We start from the raw sequence: 10,336 nt of genomic DNA on the forward strand, positions 1-10,336 counted from the left end.
AAAGTATAAAAGTTTACATAACATGTAGCTCATCTAACCTCCTTCAAGAGGACCAAAGTAGATCTCAATGAAATACATCCAACGTGACACAAAAATCACATTTCCAATCCATTTCAACTCACTCGCATTACAAGAGAATAAACGGCCAGCATTTCCCCCTAAATTCTTCACTTTCACCTTACAATCAAATACCCAATCTTACAAGAATCAACCACAATCACATATACAGTTCATAAGCAATAAAACACATCCAATTAGGCCACAATATCCTTCAATCAAAACCAATTAAAAGCTTAAAAGCCAACTATAAGAAAATCCCCAAATTAAACCCTAAAATCGGAATTTCGGTACAAACCAGAAATTTTCCGTAAACAATCGTAATTAACGCATAAAAGTTTCATTTAACACCATTTAGAGCTATCAATCCAAGACCAATCCATGATTGTAATATAAAATTAGAAAAATCCCCAATAAATCAGAAATTGGTCCAACTTTACTTAAAACCATTAAATCATCCACAACATAGCATCTTTAACCTTTACAATCCACTAATTAACCAAGATTAGAATAAAAAAGGAATTTCTTAACACTCACCTTATGAGTTCAAGAAAGGTAGGAACTTAAAGCTTCCCCTCCAAAAACAACTACACCAAGACCTCTATTCCTCCTTAGTACACACTCGTATGGAGTAGCTTGAAAATCCAACGGTGAAATCTCAAGATTCGAGCAAAAATTGAAACTAGGAAATGAAGAGCTTTCTTTCTTCTCTCTATGGTGCACGGTTGAGCAAAGGAAGAAATGAAGATATTTTGGGCCAAAAACAGTATAAAAAGGAAGGAAACAGGCAATCAAAGTTGGTGGCCACCTGTGCCACGTCACAATCCGGCCGGATTCCAGGCAGAGGAGAAATCAATTTTTTTTCAAAAACCTTCAACAATCTGGCCAGCAATCCGGCCAAGAACTGGCCAGCAATCCGGCCAAGAACTGGCCGGATTTGGCCCTTCCTCATTTTTCGCAAAATTTTTCTTTCCAAGCTTAAACGTTGCGCTCATCCGCTCTTCTAACAAAGATATATGTATAGATACATATAATCTCACACAACTACATGTAATATTCACAATCACACGTTCACATATATGCAATGAACCCCTCCTTAGAAATGAGTAGCAAATTCTTTTCATTTTTAAAAGGAAAGTGAGAGTAAACCAAATACTGAGAAAATGTGAAAATTTTAGGGTTCTCATAGTTTACCTAAGTATCGTAAAGAGTCAGGATGAGAAGCGCCCTTAATATTCCACACAAGCATGTTAATCAGATCTAACATGAGACCGCAAAGGATAAGAGTTTAAAGTGACTCTTCCGAGGCCTCTCTCGCTTCCTTTTTATGTCTGTCAGCTTCTTTTTCGCATCCACTGTTGGCACAAGAGTCAAACGGTTATTGGCATGACCACCCGCTTGAGAAGCCTCCAGCTCCGAAGTAGTAGATTGCTTCAGCTGTCGACTGAGATCCTCCTGGAAATTCCTCAACTCCAATACAAACGCGACCAGCTGTCCAATGTTATCTGCTAACTTCTGTCTTAGTAGCTGGCTCCTTCGCAAAATCGGGGGAGGACAAACGTGAAGAGCCACCAATTGGGAGCGACGTTGCCTCTTCCTTCCAATCTGAATCTACCAACAACCTATCATCTCCTTCCCCCTGCCTGCACGCTAGAGTCTTCACAGTTGCTACCTGATCGCCAGCCGCAGCCCCAGGTCCTCCACCGTTGTCACACTCCTGGAGGCTCCAACACTAGGGAAGGTTTCCAGTTCATCCTCTATGGTAGCCCCAGCATCTATCATGTGAGCTGGGTGCTGCTGTTGTTAGCGCTCAGTGTCGGGGTCAACTCCCGTGACTACCACCCCATCCCATATTGGTGGCTGGGCTTCCACTGCAACTAAACTTACTTCTATCGCAACGAAGACAGCTTGCGCAGATGGCGTCCCCCCTACCAGCCCTTTACCCTTTTCTTCCCTTGCTTTGGGGACAAAAACCTGTCGAGACTTCTGATATGTTGCGGAGGAATCTTGAACCACCTTCCTTAGATGAAGGGAGGGGTCTTGTCGAAAGCAGCAGTCCTGCTGATGTCCAAACCTATTGCAAAAAGAACAGTAGGGGGTAAATTCTCGAAATCCACCGCTTGCCAGAATCCATATTCCTTATCCCCTATCCAAACGCACTTGGCGAGAGGTAGAGTTACATCAATCTCTTCCAGCACCTGTGCGACAGAAGGACGATGAAGATCGCTGGTAGCCATATTAATCTTTAAAAGACGCCACAGAGTTGAAGCCAATTTCATCAACTGGTTTTTCTGGAAGAACGGAATGGGCAAGCCTGGAAAGCTTACCCACACCGAGGCTATGGCAATCTCTTAATCCGTCTTGAAGTGTACACTCCACTTCGAGATCGACAATGGCGAGTTGTGTATATACCAAACCCTGTGAGTGAACAATCTGGTGTAGTCTTCCTCCATAAGTGACCGGATCAAGATATGATTCTCATCAAGGAAGCGAACCGAATAGTTTCCCTTCAGACCCAAAGTCATGAAAAATCGTTTGATGGTCTCTATAGATGGTCTGCTAGAGCCGAACTGACCCACCAAGGCATTCTAGAAAGGCTCGATTAAGCACTCAATCTCTTGGCGGGATAGGCATAGGGGAGGCTCACCTCTAAAGGTAGAGACAACACCCAACAAGAGCCCTTTCTCTCTGATCAAGTGGCCAAAAAATTGCAGCAAAAGATGTTCCAGGTGACGAACACAGTAGGCCGCCACCATCTGAGGGGGTTTCAGACGGCCCCGAGGTCGCTATAGAAGGCAGCAAACGTCCATCCCTAGCTTACAACCCTAGTTCTCAAACCCTATTTTTTCGCAAACCCTAGTTCTCAAACCCCTCCTTAAGTTTGGTATTATTATCGTCCTTCCTAGTTCCGACTGATCATCACTTAAATTCCCTTCTAATTGTCAAAAACTTGACTGATCCCAAATTTCTTCAAGAACCCTAAACTCAAAAACTCACTCATTTCTGATTGATTCAAGTATTCATTCTAGTCTAAATTGCAAACTTAGTCCATCTCATTCATATTATCATTACATTCTGCAACAAAATCATCCTGCACTTCATCATGGTACGATTAAGAAGTGGCTCTATTGGTACCGGATGCACAACTAGACTCAGGGATGAAGAATCTCAGACACCTTCCACTAGAAAATCACCTCAAGGGACAAAGAAACACAGTGAAAAAAGGAAACGTGCTGATCAAACTAAGGAGTAGCCAACCACATTGCCCAGGTTCATCGATGATAATGCCAAAGAAAAGTTTGAATGGATTTCTCAGAAAGGGTTCATCACTCAGAGAACCATCGTTCCCTCTGAATTCCATAAGCTTGATCTAGAGCCAGTCCTTAACCTTTTTGAATTTCAAAAATGGTCTCACATTCTGTCCATGCCCAACACATATTATCCTGAAATGTTGTATCATTTCTTTGCTAATCGTAGAAAAAGTAGTTTCCATAATGAAATTGTCTCTCGTGTTGATGGCATTAACATTTGTCTCACTCCTGATATTGTCAATACGATTCTGAAAATCAAAATTGAAGAACACTGTAGGAGTAAGATTGTAAACTTTCTCTCCTATGAACAATATCCGACCACTTATAATCATTGTCATTTTGCAAAACTAATGGCTTATTTTCAAAATCACTTCAATACATCTGCTGAGACAAAATTGGAGGATCTTAGTCCTCAAAATCTGATTATTTTCATAGTTATTTCAAATCTGTTAGTTCCTACTGATGAATACAGAACTGATGCCAACAAAATGGAACTCTGTCTGTTTATAATTTTTTCGAAAAAATCAGAATTGATTTTGGCCTTGTCATGTGCAAATTTTTGCTGAAACTAAGCACTAACAACCGTAGGAAACTCTTCTATGAAAAATTTTTAACTTCAATTTTTGCTCACTGAAATCTCGCCAAAAGAATCTTTATCATCTATTTTCACCAAAGTATATTTTGAGAGAAAGAGTATAAGGTTCTTTGAGGGTCACTAGTATTGTAAAGAATCTATCCTGGAGGTTAGAACCAAGAGTCGTCATGAGATCTCAGTCACTTCTAGACCTTTCAAACAACCTCCTATCTCTTCACCATTCTCTATTCACCCTCGAAAATCCTCTACTCAACCCATCTCATCCAATCATGAAGTCATCTCCCTACTTGAGGAACTCAAACAGCATGTCCTTCTCCTTGAAAATGGTCTAATGATGACCATGATATCTGAGTAACAAGCCATTTTTCTGGACAAAAGAATCTGCTTACGCCTCTTGTCTCACAAGAGAATGATCATCTGCATCAAAAGGAGCCACATATCGAGTCAACTCCTGTTCCACAAGAGAAAGAACCACAAACTGAGTCCACTCCCAGTACTGAAGTCCACGCCTCAAACTCTTAGCCTACTCCTCATGATCCTTCGACTTTAGACAAAGTTAAGGCTCCGACTACTAAAACTAGTAAAGCAGATGATGAAGAAACTGAAGATGAGCTAGATCCATCTCAGTTTCGTCTTACAAGAAGAAGGCCTAGGTCATTCAAGATTACATTTCAGACATTCTAGGGGCATTTACACTTCATATTAGGATTTATTCACTTAATCTTTTTGTATTTTCTCTTTTGATATTTCAAGTACTCTGTACTAATGGATATTTGGTTAACATTGATGGTTTCCAGTTGAATAGCTAATGTACTTTGGTTGATATTTCTATGGTTGGTAATTATTTTTTTATTAATTCTCTGTTCTTGGCTGATGCTTGCTAAATTTTGGTATGATGATTGCTGATTTCTAGTATCAATTGCCTATTTTTTTGTATCAAATTCTCTCTAGTTCTCTATTATGGATTATGGGTCATGGTAGCTTTACTCTCCCATTCTATGTTGACAAAAAGAGGGAGAAATGGATGCATGTGTAAGGGGAATTTGTTCTAAGGGGTAAATCAAAATTCTGACATTATAAATTGGTACTTAAAGGTTTTGAATGCGATAAGTGAGGGGGAGCTTATGCTCAATTTTTTCTTTCTTTCCATCCATTGTTTTGTTATCATCAAAAAGGAGGAGAATATTAATCTTGGTCCCTATCTTTTGATATTTATAAAATAATTCAATGATACCAATATCTCTTCAAGAAATACTTTCAGTTATGAAGCAAACCTGATTCCAAAAACAAAAGCAACTGAAAGAGATAAAGGAAGTTGAAAACTGTCAGACGCTCGTGAAGGCTTTACCGGACGTCTGATAAATATTGCAGCACTTCAGGCACATAAAGAACTCCATTATCAGACGTCTGAAAGAATTAAGAAATTTTCTCTAGCTCACTTTCTGCTTTCAGATGCAATGCATTAGAGGCACCGGACGTTCGAAAGAATTGAAGAAGATTCCTTAAACTCACTGTCTACTTTCGGACGCAAGCACCAGAGATATCGGATGTCTGAACAAATTGAATGAGATTTTTCAAACTCAGTGCCAGCTGTCAAATGCAAGTATCAAAAGTACTGGACGTCCGATACTCCTAACGGCTAATTGACTCTTCAGCTGCCTTTTATCCATTGGAAGCATTAATAGGGTTCCTTTTTGGTCTCATATAAATAATGTATGATCAACTATTTTAAAAGAACTTTTGTACATTGAAAATACGAAAAATCAAGAGTAGTTTTAGTAAGAAAACACTCTACAAGAAAGATTTATACTTTTTATTGTATAAAATTCGTGTAACCTTTTCTTGTATGAGAAAAATACTTCAACAGTATAAGTTTGTAAGGATTATCCTGAGTGATAGTAAAATTTCCTAGTTTGACATATTGTAGCTGTGGCGACCCCACTTTCCCCTGAGGCGAACCAAAGGGTTGGCGGATCGTCTGCCCAACTCTCGCCAGGACTCAAGCACGCATTTCAAACCTGAATTCCTCCGAAGAAGAGTCTAATCTATTACATCAGCAATTCTTCCAAGCAAAACTTTATAACTCCACAGTAACTTCAGGGATAACAGTGACATAAGTCAGCCCTTCGACGGCTCTTAAAACTATCGTTCACGCGCTTTACAAGAACAAAGTCGTACAATCCTAATGTACAAAAACCCAAACAGCGGAAACATAAAAATACCCCAGCCATAAGTCACCACGAGAGCCACACATTTTCCAGCTTCAAGTGGTAACACAAAGGCGAAAGTACGCAAGCAGGATTACACGTTACAAACTGAAATTTACAATTCTTAAAACCACATTGTCCAAACACACGTGTAACCAAATAAAAACAGCATCCAACTTCTCAAGCCTCAAAACCTGTAAGGAAAACAAATAAACGTGGGGTGAGCCGAAGCTCAGTGGTGCCCCAAAACATGCATCCAAATAAACATTTAACAGGTAGAAATTTGCAGCATTAAACAAGTAGGAAAGCGAGTAACAACACAGGGTAGGATACAGGGCTCTCAGGAGCCAATTTCCCCGCTTGATTAGATACCATCGTAGTTGACCCTCCGTCAACTTTCACTACTTGTAGTCCATGTAGATCCACTTATTTTAATCCTAACCCGTCACCATTCATACCTCTGCTTTGGGCCCAAACTTCATCTACCGACGCAGTATACTCGAGATATACCCGTAATAAATTTGTCGAGGGATTCACCCAACGACGTTGTGGTAGTTGGATTCAGATGTCGAGGGATTCACCCAGCGACACAACTACATTTAGATTCATGGATTCAGATGTTATGGTAGTTGGATTCACATGTCGAGGGATTCACCCAGCGACGCAACTACATTTAGATTCACAGATTCATTAGAAAATGTTTCACACACGTCACCACTCGAACGGCTAGTGCGATAAAGTACACACTGCTCACTTCGATGGATCAAAAATCATTTATTGCATTTTGACAATTATCACATAGCGAATTGATAAAGCGCTTAACCACATAACATAGAACAAGCAGGGACACTCACCACGAGTGAAGTTCAGATATTGGATTGAGGATCGAGTTCCGCGTCCTCGTAAAATCCTAGAATATCAGAATTTAAGCCATAAGTTTTCTATTGGGACTTTTGGCTTGCACATGTAGAGTTTTCTAGCATGTTGCTAGTTTACTTTTTCTCAAAATATTTTACTTGGAATCGAGCTTGTGAGAACCGTACATTATTTCTTATAATATTCCTGGAATACTTTTCCTCGAAGAAAATACTATTATTATTTTCTTAGAATAAGTCGGCAAGATATTTAATATCAAGGCTAAAAGTATACCTTGGAAAAAGTTCATTGGAGTGGTTGTGCCTACAAAAATCTTTGCTAAGGCTTTAGGGTAAGGTCTATTGAAAAATGTTGCTAAAATAAGGTTTTTCTTGCCGAGCAGGTTTCTACGTTTAAAACTAAAGTGATCGAGTTTCACCTTTTAAATTTTCCTTAGTTCCGACTAGCCTTAAACGATTTATAAGGAAGGAAGGGATTTTAAATAGTCATATCACTAGGGCTTTGCCAATCATTAACCCTGAGTTCCGATAAATTATGTCTAAGCACAAGCAGGAAAATTTGCCAAGGCTTCGTCGATACTTAGCACATGGTAATCAGTACTTATATCAACTCACCGTTTTACAAAAATGGTAGCATAGATTTCTAATCAACTTCAGCAATTCAGTCATCTATTCAAGTGGGAATTCATAGAGCCCACTATCAACAGTTTTCCAATAGATTGACCAATAGTTCAAAGGTGGGAATTCATAGAGCCCACTGTCAACAATTCTAACACATTGTTTTCTCAAGGAAAAAAATAAATTTCAACAATTCACTTCCAATATCACAATAGGATCGAGTCACAGACATTAACATCAACATTTTTCATTATTTTCAAGAATAAATTTTCGGCAACTAAAATCATCCAGAAAAATCCAGAAATTTTACCAACTATCCTCGAATGATCATTCATGAACCAATTTTTCGTCTTTCATTTTATTTTCCAAGTTCCTAGTTTCATTGTCCAATCGTGTAACTCAACATGCAGGCCCTTAAGCATTTTGTCTTCACTTGGATAGTTAGGATTGTAACCACAGCTTGTCCTACTTAAGCAAGTTAAGCAAATCATTTCTTAATTAGTCTCGACAGAAGGTTTTCATTAAACCAGAAATTTCAACTAGAAACAAGGAGTAAAGTCACGGCTAATTTAACGCTTAAATAACTCGAGAAATTCAGATTACCACCATAGCATTTTACTAGGCTCAATGCCATTCACATACCAGAAAATTTTAGCATGTAAGCTTCACTTGAAATTCAGAAATTCAAATCACAGATAGGCCCAACATTCGATTCAAGTCAAAATTCATTTTCCTGAAGAAACAGGACATTAAGTCAAGACAGCCTACTTTGAGGAGTCACGTACAGCCGTACACATGGAGGAAAAATATAAAATTTCTACAGAACAAAGGCCCATGACTCTAGTTTCAAATGCCACTGACGGCACCTCAATCGGATTTTTCTACACCAAGATATAAGCATTTTCCTGAGACTGGTTAGTGAAATCCGAAAATCTGGAATCTCATTTTCCAATTGTGAAAAACTCCTTTTCTCTTTTAGAACCATAAAACTTTTATTCAAACCATCCATTCCTCTAAGTATGACATTCATACCAGCATCTACCAAGGCAAATAACGCTTAAAATACATATTTCTCATGTAATTCAAAACCACTATACTCTAAGAAAAATTCCAGAAACAAGTTAACATTTCCAATCCAAGTCTCTCGGCTACTAACACAATTTTTAGCATTTTCGTTCCAACCTTTTGGTCCAAACTTCCAATACAACCATTGTTTCATAGCTAAACCACCTACATGGCTTAGGCACACATTTTTTTATACATTTCTGAACCATTTTTCTTCCAAGGAAAAATTCCAGAAACCAATTGAAATTTCCAGCTCCACCTTGCGGCTTTCAAAAATTTTCCAGCAACTTGTATGTCTTAGATCAAATTTTCCCTCGGTTAAAACATGGTGTTAGGTACCCCAAATTTAACATGCAAACACTTAGCTAACTAGTTAACATTTTTAACTCAAAAATTGAATTCAATTAACAACTACAAATTTCCCAAAAATCCAGAAATTCTCCCATGAGCCTCGGTGATCATGCATGAACCACTTTCAAATTTTCCTTTTTATTTTTCTGGTTTAGGCCATCTCATTGCTACATGCACAGCTTAACTAATTAGTTATTGACTAATTAAGCACAGGGATCAATTCAGAGGGTCACATTTAGGCAAGTTAAACTTACATTTTCTGCTCAAGCTCACGGCAACATTACTACATCAAAACAGAATTTCTTATGTTCCTTGGTTCATCATCCGAAAGTTCCAAGTTCCCATGCAAAGCTTTGAACAATTTAATTAGTTAGTGATTAGTTAATTAAACATCACAACAAGCTCAGAATAACAGAGTTTGATCATCTAAGGTAGCATCATTCCAATCAGTCTCGGATGAAGCACTATCGCACATCAGAAAATTTTTGCTGTTTTTGTAACTACCATCCGAAGTCTAATAATCAACATGCAAGATTTTAAATTAGCTCCAGAACCCTCTAATCAACTCAAACTAGATCAAGAAGTACCTCTGCTAATACTCCGTTCACGCACGAACAAATCTGGGCAGAATTATTTCCCTAGGCTCGCAACTGGTTTGGGGTTGTCTTGGCTGAGCAGATGGTGGAGCTGTGGTGGTTGTTGCGGCTGGAAAACTGGGTGTAGCTTGCGGATTTCAGCTCTCCTACCTTGCTCCAGCTGCTGATCCGAAAGGGAAATGGTGTTGTGGAGCTGAGGTGAGAAGTTGGATTGTGAAGAAAAGTGGAGGTGGAGCCGCGGTTTTGGCAATGGAGGTAGAGTGCTTGTGCGGTTGTGTGTTGGAGTGGGAAAGAAATGTATTGGCCGAATGTGAGGTGGTGACAGACGGTTGTCCAAAAGTTTGGTTTTGGTGGTTGCATGGTTATTTCGTGAGGTTGTGAGGGTAATTTTGATCTTTTCACTTGCTCTCCTAATATCCACTCCTAATATCCACTTAAGTCCCTATTTCTAACTTAATCTAATTCCAAAATTTATTCCAAATGTAATTTGAATACTTAATAATATACTAATCTCGCAAAGATTTGATTATCGAGATTTTAACGTCCTAAGTATACTAAGTGTACTTGTAATGGTTTTGTCTAAAATTATCAAATGCAACTTAATACTAAGGTTCCTATTAACTCTTAACATTATTAACGATTAAATTAGCTATCGGAATTC

The 10,336-nt window shown here is 38.7% G+C and overlaps 1 long non-coding RNA gene across 1 annotated transcript; it reads right to left on the bottom strand.

The window, feature by feature from the left end:
• Window positions 1-6,023: 6,023 nt before the first annotated feature.
• On the bottom strand, window positions 6,024-10,038 carry LOC140012565 (uncharacterized). The gene is made up of 3 exons (XR_011819743.1): window positions 9,667-10,038; window positions 7,025-7,080; window positions 6,024-6,364 (listed from the first exon to the last, which is right to left on the bottom strand). It is a non-coding gene; the product is annotated as an uncharacterized lncRNA (long non-coding RNA).
• Window positions 10,039-10,336: the final 298 nt, after the last annotated feature.

Source organism: Coffea arabica, chromosome 8e (genome assembly GCF_036785885.1).
Source record: "Coffea arabica cultivar ET-39 chromosome 8e, Coffea Arabica ET-39 HiFi, whole genome shotgun sequence".
NCBI lineage: Eukaryota > Viridiplantae > Streptophyta > Magnoliopsida > Gentianales > Rubiaceae > Coffea > Coffea arabica.